Here is a 14,571-nt window from a genome sequence, read left to right on the forward strand (position 1 = left end):
AACACAATCAAGGCCAATTAGAACTGAGCACAAAGCTACTGTGACAAGCAAAGGTCCGGGTATCGGGGGTGGGGGCCAAGCATGGGTGGGGTGGACCTGTCAGCCCTACATTGAGGGAGATGACAATAAATAGCTAATAATGACACTTAATAAGCTTGATTAAGTTGATTTGTTTCAGGAAAAGTGTGGCAAATGGTGAATGTGGGAGATGTAATGAGAGACTGATTTTAATAGATAGAAAACACTGTTGGGGCTTTCCTGCACAAAGGGGCTGAAGAGGGAAAATAAGGTACAAAGAGACCCTGAATGGATCCTCATGAGACATATTTGACATAATTAGATAAATTTTGCTCTAACGTACATTCTTCACTCAAGGACACAATGATGAACATGTTATATTTTTCATATATTTAGAAAAAAAAAAGGCAGCTCTGATTATTTTCATGTTTCAAACAAGTGCAATATGTTCATACAGTATATGAATGTGGTTTAAATGCTATAATGGGAGCAGTAATGACTGCCAGATAATTATCCCTCCCACACAGACTTGACGGCTGCTGAATTTCTTTCATTTCACCACATAATTGTCTGTGATTGAACGGGAGATTTGATATACTTCTCTGTTCTTTCAGGCAGAGTTGACTTTCCACAGTGAAGGTGGAGGATATCACGGGGCCCTACAAGTCTCCCGAATTGCCCCGTAAACAACAAGCAATAGTGAACTAAGTTTCCCCGGCTTTGAATATGCCTCTGCCAATTTTCCTTCGAAAGCCACAGAAAGTCAGATGAAGGGAAGTTTAATTAAGTAAGAACCTGTTGAAGATTTCCAATCATGGTCTTCAGAATGAGTGCATTCAGCGTATTCATCTCCAGGCGATATGCTCTCTCTTTATCCAAGTGTGCGCTGGAGTTCTCTAGAGGGACCTCAGTTAATTGAATACATTAAAGTGGAGCGCCCGAGGCTTTATTTATTTTTCTGCTTTAGTCAGACTTGTTTAAAGGAGACCAACTGCTGATGTTTGGCCCCTTCTAGATTTTAAATGGTGTCTACACTGGGAGTGGTGTGCAGGAGTAGTGGTTTCAGAAGAGATCTGATGTAATCCACTGCTTTCTTTATTTACTGAGCCCCTGAGTGAGCCTAATTTGTGTACTTGGCAGTCGTTCAAATGTGCATCTTAGCCCGCAGACCTGAGTCCCATTATGCATCTATAGGACTCACTGCATAGAAAGCTATGAAGGTTTTATTTAGTTCCCTTTAAAGATTGTCTGCTGCTCCTGCTACATTCTTTTGCCCTTGTAACTTTTATAACAAGTTGCACCAGACTCTGCAAACATGAGCCAGCCAACTTTCAATAATTGGGGTTCTTTTAGGCTTTTTCATGTCTAACATATACAAATTTCTCAAAAAATGCTGTTAAGTTTTAGCTGGTGTAAAGTTGCTTTTTATTAACTTCAACACAAACTTGAATTCAAATTACACAACTTTTAATTTGATATGGATGTGTGAAAGTCGTTAAGGAAGAAAGAGAGAGAGACAGAAAAAGTATACTAGGTGGTTTTCTTAAATTGGCTGATAGTCCTATATGATGGTATGATATTATGAATTTTATGTTTTCTGTTAGGAGTATTACCACAATATTACTGCCCTCTTCCCACATATGACCCCTTGGGGTCCTGTGCTCATGCAGCCTAAAACATCCTAAATTTGCCTTTGTAGAATATGTGACTTGTAGTGGTCATGAGAGCAGCTGCATGTGAAATGTAAACATGGTGTCCATAATATCATATTGTAAAAAGAATGTACTTTAGTCTATACCATGATTATTTTCCAACCAAATAGTTTAAGTCTAACCAAGTCCTGTTATTGTTTAAGTAACAAAAGGTGTTTTTGTAAAGTGTTGTTGAAATACTGAACATAACTCAGGAGTGAAGATACAGCTGAGATGTGCTGGTGTTGAATATGCATCTCATAGTTTAAAAGTATGATGACTAAAAGATCTGTGCATCATTACACCCTCCAAGTCTTCCTGGCATCATATATTGAGTATTTAGTTAGTATTTAGCTAGTTAGTTTTTGTGTCTTCTTACAGGAATCACTTGGAAATGCTTCTATTTTCCTAATGACACTTGTATGATGAAGATATTTACTGAACACTGTCATCATGGTATGTATTTAAAGTTATGGACAAGAGCCAGTGGGAGGCAGACCTTCCATTAGATCTGCCTTAAAAAATATATATATATTTTCCACCAAAAATGACTCAAAACTGAATTGTGTCAGGTTTAAAATCTTGTTCCCTTTTGTCAATAGTTTAGAGTTAATTATGTAATTTTTCATAATATTTTTACTATGTTTTTGGAAACTAAAAGTTAATGTTATAAAATTAAACTTTTCTGTAAGAATATTGATTGGAATCAAGTAAAAGTGCCCCCATGAAACTTCCCTTAGTTCAATTATTTTTAGTAAACATTACCTGAAATGTTATTGTCAATAATTGTTTAACTAATTGTCAAATTAAGCATTGGCTCAAGTTTTAATACACAAATTAACTGAATTGTTTAAATATATCAATTAAAATAACTAAATATATTTTTTAGATGTTTATGTTCCACTAGTCTGAAAGAAAATGGCATAAAAGAAAACAAATTGTGTTAACAATGATTTTATCTGTCATATCCTGCCTTAATTTGCCTTTTTTTTTTAAACATGTATTTATTTGACTTACTGATTTATTACAATTCTGATTATCAATCATACAAAATTGTGTCAAATCTTTACTTCATGTTACACATGCAAAACATGTCTATGTAATGTCAGGCGCCCTCAGATACAGATCCATTTGAAGGACAAAATTATTTGATTGATTTTCATGTTAAAATAAAGTAGCTTAAAATCAAATAAATTGGGTCACTAAAAACACAGCCAGTATGTCATCGCACAGAGCGAAAGCTGCACTGAACCCACCCCAGATGGACACGAAGCTGCGTAGAAATGACAGAGCTAATGCCGTAACAAGCAGCTTGGCTGGTGGACCTTGGGGTATTAACATCATGTGATGTGTGAAATTCAGACAGTGGTTTTCACCCCAGAGGGCAGCGAGATCAGATCCTCGGACATAACTCATTAGTCACTGTGCTCCTCACCTTCTTCATCACATTTATCAACACGACAGAGAAAACTTACTTGCACAAGCACATTATATGCTCATTAATAACCTGGTGCAACATTCATCTCACAGAAAGGAAATTAATTCCCTTCCTCTAGTTCATTTTAATATCAACTGTCAAAAAGCTTTTTCTTTCTTTTGCCAAGTGGGATTGGAGTATCTGTTTAATCACAGTTATAAAGGTGATGAGATAAATTCAATTTGGCATTGTTCATCTGGCTGGCTGTTGGTTAACTCCTCTTCCTTTTTTTCACCTTAACTTTGCAGGATTATAACTTTAGAGGGGGAAAAAAAAAGAAACAAAAAGTTCTTTTTGAACGTGAACTTGCTTCTGAGAAAGTTTAATCGGAATATTTTAAACACTGTTATTTGAAAACCAGGATGCTTCTTTGTAAAATAAAAAAAAAGGAGCAAAGTGAGATTTTAAAAGAACAGGGTGATTAAGAGCGACTGTGGTGGACATTTATAGAGCAGGACTGCACGTAATGAATAAAGATTCATGCTTTAGTCCCAAATTTAAATTTTTGCTCAAAATGTGCCTGATGTAGGCAGCTTTTAATCACCTCACTGACAGGAGTAACTGCTTTCATTTAACCTTGACTGAAGATCGTGAATTCTAAAGCGTTTAATTGGATACATCATTTAACAGAATGAACAGAGCAAATTTTCACCGATTCAAAGGCTCAGATTGACAGACAGTGGCAGTAAGACCCACCACAATTAAAGCTGATCTGTATTCACTGGCCCTGTCACCCATCGCCATTAGTGATGTGACTGTTTGATCATCTCTGCAGAGAAACTTTGCTGAACTTCACCTTGTTTTGAAAGGAGAAGATGTAGAATGAAAGACTGGGGTTGAGGAGGGGATGGGGGGCTCTGAAGGATAGCAAACTGCACACACACACACACACACACACACACACACACCTCATCCTTCCTCAGGGACCACAGCATCCTGGGATCCTGCACCTCCAGTCCTGAAAATGGACATGACAAGACAAAAGAAAAGAGTACAAGTCTCACACCATTATGTTTATTATCTCCATCAGTGGCTTAATTGACATGTTTCAAAATCAGAAAATAACAATGCCATCTTTCTTGAAACGTTGGAAGTAATGGCTTTGTCTCGTCGCTCTCTGCAGACAATTGCCCCAGTGATGTGAAAAACTGTGTCAAGTGGTACACAGTGAAATGTGCGGCAGCCACTTAATTGTTTTCCTGCCTTTGACTTTTGAGAGAACAAATTCAATCTGTGTGCCAGACATCTCCTCTGTGACTAAGCCTAACCAGCCAAAGCATGTTTGGTTAAGCAACCAGCCCCAGGGTTAAATTTCAGCTTTGCAATTACAGTTTTTTTTTCTAATCCACGAAATACATTGTGTTATTTAAATGAACATAGCTTTGGGATGTTTCTGTTAACACAATCCAATATAGGCCCTCTCAAAGTGAAGTCTAGAGACCCCCCGAGGGTACTTTTGAGTGCCTGAGGGGGATTCTGCAGAAAAATGAATTGTAGATTAGTTTCACTCTATTTTAACTCACACTTTCAAATGAGGAGAATAGATTGTCTGTTTTTGGGTCATCAACGAGACATCTATATATGCACTACGTAAGGCTTTATAACATTTTTATGACATCTCTAGTATAATATGACAATAGAAGAAGCTGAATCCGTGCATACTGTCTGAGATGACATACATATTTACCTCAAGATCTTTTACTGTAGAATAAAACTAAACAAACTGAATCTGCATAACAGCTAGAAATACTCAAACACTTCGTTCTGTCTTCATGGGAAAAATTGTCTCAGATATTTTGCAACTGATGACAGACGCGGATGCTTTGCAGCTGGAGTTGATCAACACTGACATTTTTTAACGGAAGAAAGGCATGTTAAAGGAAATGCAGATTAGAGAGACCAAATCAAATCCACTTGACTGTTGTTCATTCTGCCCTGCCACAATACAAACCATGTGTGCTGCTTTTAAGTGGTGAAAATAATCTTAAGATTACAGAGTGGTCTCTGGTGCTAATTGTCTAAAAGCTGTTTTTCTTTTGCTCCCATTAATTCTCCCTTCAAGAGCTCACCCTGTCTGTTTTTACTGGGTTTGGTGAAACTGTTAGCTTTGGAGAGATTATCTGATGGCTAACGTAATGAGGGAATCATTGTTTCAATATGTGCTGTGAAAACAGATCTCACACATGTTCTGTGGGACAGCTGTCGCAATTGATTTGAAATGTGAAGAAGTTTGGACCGCCTCAGACGAGAAGCTCTCAGCGTCCACTTGCTGATGTGTGTTGTTCTCATGCGGAGAAACGCTCAATTGTGAGACAGCCTCCCTGTGTAAAACTCTGCACACATGATGCTGCAGATAAATCAACAACGCAGAGGCTTTTCTTCAGATTGGAAATCTGCATGTAGTTGAGTACATCACAACTTTATTTCCTGGAGGCTGTGAAGTTATTAATGTGGTTTGGACTTTTTGTCCTTTCTTACAACTTCACAGCCTCTTTGATGGATTCTACAATTAACATCTTATACCTGAATAAAACCATTTTGGCATGCACAGGTTAGAGTTTAACACAGAAAGGCTGTTTTTACATACAAACTTTTATCTGTGCTCAGCTTAAATCTAAGTTTAAGATATGCATATTTAAGCAGTATATGTTTTGTGACATTTTAACTTGGGCAGATAGGAATCCAGCATGCAGCTGATACAGATCGGATGTGGTAACCTGAACCTAGGAGAGTAAAATGAGAGAGAATGGGATTTTAGATGCAGAAAACACTGTACTGTATGTTATTCCATGTGGAAAAATCAAGTCTTGCACAAAAAATTTAATAAAAAAATAAATGTCTTTAAAGCTTTTTTTTTTTAAGTTTTTACATTTTTATGCTGCACATTTAACAGAATGTGCAGCATATATCTACAGATCAAAAAATTTCCTTGAGACCTTAAGAGGTCTGCATCTCTTGTGGATTTTTAATCCACACAAACTCAGCCTTTTCTATTGTTAGTGAATAAGTCATTTATCAAAAAAAAAAAAAAAAAGAAAAGTGTTTGAGTTGGGCAGGGGGTGCAAAAAGCAAACCAACACCAACCATTTATCCCTCTTTACCTCCCGATGTCCTCCCTCTGCTCGCCTTGTGATCCAGCGGAGGTTGTCACTTGTGTGGAGTTAATGGTGACGCAGGGCACAGCAGCGTGCATAGGTGCTTTCATGACTGATTGATATTGTTAGGTTTAAGGCTATAATATTAAACAAATGGGCCATTGTAAAGAGTCCACAAGGGATTTTGAAAATCCTTGCTGTGTGACAAAAAGTGACCATCAAAGCACCACACTGGCACAAAGGCAAGTAAACACACTGCATGGAAATAGAGCAGCTAAGTAAAAATGAGGGTGTGTGTGTGAACTTTAACAAGGAACAGGACTTCCAGTAGATACTTACTCTTTGTGTACATGTTTAAAAAGTTTGCATGAATACAGACTGATTAGATGTTATGTATAGTTCACGTGTTATTTATTTGTTTTGACAGTGTCCAGTCCACTGAAAGTCATCCAAGGCTTACGTCCATTTGCCTGTAGCCTGGATTCATGACCTGCAATGAATTCACTATTGAGGGCTCTGAAGGAGAGAGTTAATGAAGTAAAAATTAATGAAGCACGTGAACACCACCATCTCAGGGCTGTAAGCTCCTCCATGCCCCATTTATAATGTATGATCTCAATAAAATCAATCCAATGTACCAGTTCTTACTTAGGGTAAGAATAGATTTACAGATTACAGCCCTGAGTGCCCCTGGTCATAATCAGCGCCCATCGCCACACCACCAGCTTCCCCTGCTCCTGCACTCAGTGATGCTGCTGGATCCTTTAGAAATTTCTGTGTGAAGTTTCACAACATTCTGCACTCACATCGTCACCATGTTCATCCACTAAATGTTCAGCTCCGATGCTGCTGCATCAAGACAATAAGTTGTACCAAAATGTTTCTGCCACACTTACCAAGACTGGTGGACTTGTTCCTCAGAACACCATTTAGTTTGATTAAATTACATCATATAAGGCAGTTAAAGGTTGTTTCACTTTCTTAAGACTTGTTGAAAGTTGAGGCAAGTTAAACTGGACCAAGTTACCTGTATTAGAGCTCCCCCTTCAGGTGTTGAAGAGAACTATTTATCAGTGGATTAAACTCTTTCACATGATGAAGAGCAGCAGCTTATCTTGACAGTTATTGCTACATAAATTATCAGAAGCATTCACTGATAATTTACACCTGTTTTGAATACTTCAAAAAAATCTTTTGACAAATACTTGACTGATTTTGGTGGCAAATGCAAAGAAAAGACGATGTTTAATTAACATGAAACCAAAACATATGAACTGTGAAGAGACACCCTGAAATACAATCTTTATTTCTTGCAGGCCACTGCAGACTTATTAAACAGAGTGAATGATTTCTCTTGTCTTTTCAGGTTTATCATCTCCTCTGAAATTAAAGTTAATATATTTCTAAAATATATGACTCCCTGCTGTATAAAAAAGCAGATGTTGCTTTAGATAAACTCACTGAAGGCTTTTGGACATATGCATGAAGAACTGAATTGCCAAGTTGAGCTGCCTGATGTGCGTTGCGTACCCCTCCACCTCCGTGAACAATTCTGTATTTATAATGTCATCTTATCACGCTCCCCTTGAAGGTAGCAGCAAGTGCACTTATGCCTTCCTTTGTTAGGGTGAGTTGGCAATTTCCTGTGAGATGGAGCAACTGCAGGCAGCCCTTTTCTTTGATAATGTCCCTGACACCTGGACCAAACTGCTGTTTCCATCACTTTCCAGGCTGGAACAGGAGGAAAGGAACATGTCATAAGCCTCCTGCCACCCAGAGTCATTCACTATGCATTTAACAGCACTCTCCTCACTATACTTTACAGGATGTAGAGGTCAGAGCCAGTGGGGGATTCTTATCTGGAAAGTCTTTTTGCTGAGCTGCATCAAAAACAGGAGCAGTCCATGAGGCTACTCTTTTCATCAAAATGTTTTGTCTCATTTTATTTTCGTAAAGCTTTATCTGAGCATTATGATGTATTAGTAGTAATAATGTACCTTTACATGCTACAACGTGTACAAGGTTGTAGCATGTAAAGCTGGTTATTAAGCAGCAAGCATGAAGGGGTGTTTATTACAGAGGCCTGACAGATTGATTCTAAATTATAATTAATCAGTTGATTTTGACCCACAGATTGTGATTGTGCCCTGTGAGTTTCATTTATTCAGCTTTTCTTCTAGCTCTGCTACAATCACTGTAAAGTCTGCAGGACTCTCAAGCAAATTAACAGTCTTCATGCTACCCTGCAGCCATAATGAAAATATCAGTCAATCAAAACCCATATTATGCTGTAAACTCCTACCACATATCTGCAGACCTGCATACAAATAGAATCTGCAGCGTTCAGCCTGTGCCAGTTTTACATCTGGCAGTATATCAATGAAATTATATTTGAAAGCTTTGATGCAAAGGTTTTCTACTGTGTTGTGTTGATGTGCTGTAACGCATATTATCCAGCCGTCATTCCTGGAGGTAGGAGAACAGGGCATGCAGGGATCCAGGGCCCATCTGCGAGCTGTCTGCAGGTCTGGTGATCTACAGCTGCAGGCTGGACGGCCACAAACGGGGCTGTGTGTTGCTGCTCACTGTGCCATGGTACTCAGGGCACTTCAACCCCCAGTCCCTCCTTACAGGTACCCCGCAGCCCACCACCGTGCGCTTCTCATTTACTGCTACACTGGTTTTCATAATTAGCGCCGCAAGGCCTCATTAAATCTGCTCTAATGAATAAATATTGTATTTCATAGCCTGATTACCAGATCAGCTCAATGCTTGAGCGTTGTAAACAATTACTTCCCTAAATATTCATCACCTCAAAGTGGATGATCATTGGTATTTAATACAGGACTAGTATTTTCAAGTGCATCTTTATTACACTAATAATAGTTCATGAAATGCTCCTTTTGGAGGTAAAAAGGAAGGGGAAAAAGGACATTTCAGTCATATATACTGTCATGTAGCTTAAAAAGTATGTGAAAATTATACCAAGTATTAATTAATGAATACTAGACTAACTGACTTCATTAAAAATGACAGAAAAATACAAATAGACCGATTTATTATAAGCTAGTATTTTTTCTAGTCACATTAATGCATTAAATGGCCCAGTCAGGTACAGGCCAGGGAACATTTTTAAGGAGTTTTTAGAACTTAAGGGAATTACTTAACTTTCTAATTAATTTATTTTTTCCAATACATACATTTTTTAAATAGTTACATGAGACAACTCATACCCCTTCATGTTGCTGAAAATACATATATAATCATGTTAAAAGAGGAAAATACAATCCAAGATAGGTCTTTCCATTTTCCATTTAAGTATTTACAGGGTAATGAATGAATGAATGAATGAATGAATGAATTATAATTTTAATGACTATTGCTTACAGCTTATAAAAACCAAAAAATCTAAATCTCAGAAAATTAGATTATTAAATAAAATTAAAAAAAAAGAAAAAACGATTTTGAATACAGAAATGTTGACCATCTGAAGCGTATAGTCCTGCATATGAGCTCAGCACTTGGTTTGAGCCCCATTTGCATGAATTACTGTCTAAATGCAACATGGCATGGATGTTATCAGCCTGCGATCCTGCTGGGGTGTAATGGAAGACCAGGATGCTTCAATAGCGACCTTTAACTCTTCTGCATTGATTGTTCTCATGTGTCTTATCTTTCTCTTGGCAACCCCATAGATTTTCTATGGGGTTCAGGTCAGAGTTTACTGGCCAGTCAAGAACAGTAATGCCTTGGTCATTGAACCAGGTTTTGGTTTCTTTTGGGAGTGTGGGCAGGTGCCAAGTCCTGCTGGAGAATAAAGTCAGCATCTCCAAAAAGCTTTTTTACTGAAGGAAGCATGAAGTGCTCTAAAATCGCCTGGTAGACCGCTGCGTTGACTCTGGACTTAATAAAGCACAGTGGACCAACACCAGCGGATGACATGGCTCCCACTTCAACACAGACTGTGGAAACTTCACGCTGCACTTTAAGTGTTTTGGATTGTTGCCACTCCCTCCTTCCTCCAGACTCTGGGACCTTGATTTCCAATTGATATGCAAAATTTGCTCATCAGAAAAAAACACTTTGAACCACAGCTCAACAGGCCGGTTATTTTTTTCTGTAGCCCAGGTAATAAGACACTTCTGATGTTGTGTTTTGCTCAGGAGCAGCTTGAAAAGAGGAATACAACATTTTAAGTCCATGTCCAGGATCTGTCTGTGTGTGGTGGCTCTCGAAGCACTAACTCCAGCCTCAGTCCACTCCTTGTGAAGCTCCTCCACATTTTTGAATGGCCTTTTCCTGACGATCCTCTCCAAGCTGCCGTCTGGTCGTGCACCTTTGTCTTCCACACTTTTCTCTTCCACTCAACTTTTTATTGATGTGCTTTGATAAAGAACTTTGAAAGCATCCAACTTCTTTTGCAATTACATTTTGAGGCTTTCCCTCCTTAAGGAGGGTGTCAATGAGAGTTTTCTGCACAACTGTCAGGTCAGCAACCTTCCCCATGATTGTGAATTCTACTGAAATAAACTGAGAGACCATTTAAATGCTCACAAGTCCTTTGCGGGTGTTTTAGGTTAATTAGCTGATTAGAGTGTGGCACATAGCGGCTACAACAGTGAACCTTTTCACACTATTCTAATTTTCTAAGATGTTGATTTTTGGGTTTTCATAAGCTGTAAGCCATGATCATAAAAATTAGATCAAATAAATGCTTGAAATATCTCACTTCGCATACAATGAGACTATATTATAGTCTATATTAAGCACCACCTTTGATACAGTATATCACCAGATTTTATTACACAGACTCAGACGTCTGATGGGCCTCTCAGGTACTGTTCTTAAATGGTTATACTCCTATCTCACAGATCAACAATTTTATGTAAGTATGGACACATGCTTCTCAAAGACCCATAAAATCCAATGTGGGGTGGACACAGCATTGATTTTCACAGCTATGCTGATGATACGCAGCTTTACATAGCAGTGTCTCCTGATGACCTGGAGCCAGTTAACACTCTTTTAAACTGTATTTTAGATATTAAGTCATGGATAGCAGAGAACTTCTTACAGCTCAGTCAGGACAAAACTGAAGTTTTATCGGTCCTGTAGACAAAAGAGAGATCATTTGTGTGTGAGAGAAATCTGGGTGTCCTTTTTGACTCCGATCAGGATTTTATTCCACACATTAGAAATGTCACAAAGACAGGATTTTACCATCTTAAAAACATCACCAGAGTCCACCCTTTTCTCTCTCTGGTCTTCCCAAAAGCCCATTTCTAACTTAAATTTCTCATGTGTTCTGATGAGGACCAGACGGCAGGAACACATTACACCAGTTTTAAAATTACTGCGTGTGTTTCAGGATTGATTTTAAGGTTCTTTTAGTTGTTTATAAATGTTTTATTGGTCTTGGGCCTTCTTACTTATCAGACCTACTTTTTCTTCCTGTGGATCCTTCACACCAGTAACTCTACCTGCTCTGTCTGCAGAATTGTTGCCATGGTGACTGCCTTTTCTGTGTGACTGGGGGTCCTGCACTGCAGCCCTGTGGCTGTGTTGTGGACCCCAGCCTGCCCTGACCTGGGTGGTTCCTGTGGTGGCACCCTCTGTGGTCATGGGTGGGCTGACTTCCGGTGTGACTGGATCCCCAAGATATAGTTTACTCACAGCAGCATCAAGCCCAACGTTTTCATTTTATTATTATTTTTATACTAACTTTCAACACAGAGGTAGTAACTAGGGATAGGAGTTCATGTTCATACAGAATGGGATATGGGTGGGTGGAGGGTAGTAAAAAGTGCTCTATAAATAAAATTTGATTTGATTAATTAGTTTCCACTTTTAAGTTTCACCTGTATTTATTATTATTATTATTTAAAAGTCACAATGCAGAAGCAATGTGTGATCAGTTAACTACAAATCAGGACCAAGAAGCTTGAACCAACTTTAGCATCAATGATGTGAGATGATCATTTTCTGTATGACGTCATCAGCTTCGCACATTTTTGTGGAAGAATCTTCTTTTCAATGTGGCTTCATTTAAATGATGTGTGTGAGCATTTGTTTATGCACATCTCTCCAGCCACAGCATTTAAATCAGGTTGACGTCTGGACGTTGACTCGACCAGTAATTGATTCTTTTTTTACAGCCACTCTGCTATAAATTGGTATTGTTATGTTGCATGACCTCATTTCAGCCCAACTTTAGCTTTTGGTCAGACAAATGACCTCACATTTGGTTCTACAATATTTTTGGTATAATGGGGAGGTCATAATCAACTCAATAACTAGTGAGTGGTACGCTCATGCTGTATAATAAACCTAAAGCATCACCCCTCCATCACCATGCTTCAGAGTTGGTTTGAGTAGTTTGTTGTGATTTGTTATTTAGGTTTTCACTAAATATAGTGCTGTAGTTTATGATCAAACAGCTCTACTTTGGTCTGGTCTGTCCAAAAGACATTGTTTGAAGTTTGGTGTTTGGTCAGATGCAGCCTTGTAAATCTGACCAATGCTGCTATGTTCCTTTAGAGAAAGAGGCTTCCTCTTGACAAATTAACTGATTTTTTTTTACTGTATTGTACCGCCATGAACTTTAACATAGACAATGCTAACTGAGACCTGTAGAGAGATGTAGCTCGTTGGGTCCAGTCTCTCTGAGCATTATGCAGGGGTGAACTAGCAGGAAATCCTATTCTTAAATATTTTCTGCTTGTGAATAATTCTTCCCACTATAGAATAACAGACTCCAAACTCTGTGGGAATTACCTTAAAATCCTTCCCACACTGACGGACATTAATAACTGGTTCTCAAAGATTATTGTTGATGTCTTTTTTCCTGTGTTGCATTGTATAAACACATGCCTGGAAACATCTGCTTTTTTAGAGGTGCTCACACTTGCTGTTGACCACCAATTCAAGTGTGCTTGCACCTAGTTGGTGCTTCCCGTCCTAGTTCCTGTGGAAGAAATAAGATGAGGTGCTGAGCTTTTCACTGCTTATGCAATTTGGTTTAGTTTGGTGAAATAAACAATAACATTATAATATGTCATGTGTTGTGGTTAGTTAATTTTAAGACCTGTGTTATTTATTATATATATTAACAACCTGGTAAAGGATAGATGCTAGATAACTTTATTTTGGTCCGGTTACATATACCTTTAGAATTTAAAGAGTGTTTTCTTTACTTGATGGTGACTGTACTCATAAAGCAGCAACTGGAACCGGCAGCTGTTTAGCCTAGCAAGCAGACTGATAACTGGGGAAAACATTAAACCAAAGAAATCTACCTAACAGTGGCTCTATAGTTGACTTAGTAGTGTGTCAAATTACATTTCCATGATATGATGTATTGATTTAAAGTAGTAAGGAAATTACTTCCCCCCTTCAAGGCTTCCACCGCTTTCAGCTTGTTTGTTTGTTTGTGTATGATATTAAAAGGGCTTTCATCGCTTCTGCTATCACCACTGAGTGATATAGAATTTCTCCAAAGTGACAGAATGATGCAAAATGGCCGAACCAAAACAAAATGCAATGAATATTTTACCAATATTAATCAATAAATGAACCATGGGGAGAAGCAAAGTGATGACAAAAATGAAGCTAAATGAGACACTGAATGTTACACAAAATCAGCTAAAAATGTAAAAGATCCAACCACAGAAAGATCATAGAGAGACATGATGTGATGAAAGGGAGACATAAAACAGCAATCTGAAAAAAAAGAGTAACTAAAATATACTAAAATGTCTAAAATAGTTTCACAAAAAGGAACAAAAACTGTGAGATGGTTAAGTTTTTCAAAGGCAATGTTTTTTTTCCAATATTTAAGCCTAACCTTGAAAAGCACATGTTTGTTGGACAATATTGGCTCAAATGGGACTCAAACTGGTTTCTCTTACATCAGTGGTTCCTAAAATGTTTTCTCAGTGACCCCTTCATGCATATACTAAAATGCCATGGACCCCCTGCTCCACCCTGGGCTAAAACCATGCTTGCTTTTAGGCTTTCAAAACTGAGACTCTCGCCATAAATAATGTATTCTGGTTGAGTCTTGTCCTTTGATAAAGCCAAAGTTAAATGAACAACATACAGCCTTACTTTTATTCATTAAACTAGGGTCAATTTGTGGACATTAATCACAATGGCGCTAATGTTCAAGGCCTCAGGAACCCCCTGTGCTCTTTGGGGGACCCCTTGGGGGGTCCCGGATCCCAGGTTGGGAACCACTGTTTTACATGACTATTTATGTTGTCATGCCACCATCAACCCCTCTTACCTCTTT

Source organism: Melanotaenia boesemani, chromosome 12 (genome assembly GCF_017639745.1).
Source record: "Melanotaenia boesemani isolate fMelBoe1 chromosome 12, fMelBoe1.pri, whole genome shotgun sequence".
NCBI lineage: Eukaryota > Metazoa > Chordata > Actinopteri > Atheriniformes > Melanotaeniidae > Melanotaenia > Melanotaenia boesemani.